Below are 638 nucleotides of genomic sequence, written 5' to 3'. Positions count from 1 at the left end.
AAGGGTACCCTTTAGTCGCGGTTGGTGTGGCCAACCGCGACTAAAGGGTACCTTTAGTCGCGGTCCGCCTCCCCAACCGGGACTAAAGGGTTTTGGCGCCGCTTTCGTTCCCGCGCAGAAAGACCCTTTAGTCGCGGTTGGGGACAACAACCGCGACTAAAGGGTACCCTTTAGTTGCGGTCCGCCTCCCCAACCGGGACTAAAGGCATTGTGCTGGAACTGGCGCGGTGCGGTGGGATGTTTAGTCCCACCTCGCTAGCCGAGAGGCCTCGACAGTGGTTTATAAGCGCGGCTGCGCTGACCACTTCGAGCTCCTCTCAAATGCAGGCTTACGGGCCTATTCTGTCACTATGTGCCTGTGGGCCTACTGGGCCTTCTGCGGGCCTGAATCCTGGCCCATTGATGGGTTTCTAGTCGTATTCAGGCCGTGGTGGCCCAGTAGGTGGCATATTTTTTATTTTTTGCCTGTTTTTTGTTTTATTTTTTGCTTTATTTATTTTGTTTTGTTTCTACTTACAACAAAAAACTTATTTATTTTATTTTATTTTGTTTCTAATTACTTATTTATTTTACTTTATGATAATTATTTTTACTTATTTATTTTGTTTGTACTTATATATTTTATTAAAGTTTATATT

This window comes from Triticum aestivum, chromosome 6D, assembly GCF_018294505.1.
Source record: "Triticum aestivum cultivar Chinese Spring chromosome 6D, IWGSC CS RefSeq v2.1, whole genome shotgun sequence".
Taxonomy (NCBI): domain Eukaryota; kingdom Viridiplantae; phylum Streptophyta; class Magnoliopsida; order Poales; family Poaceae; genus Triticum; species Triticum aestivum.
The sequence above is the reverse complement of the archived record's forward strand: the minus strand, read 5'-3'. Positions refer to the sequence as shown.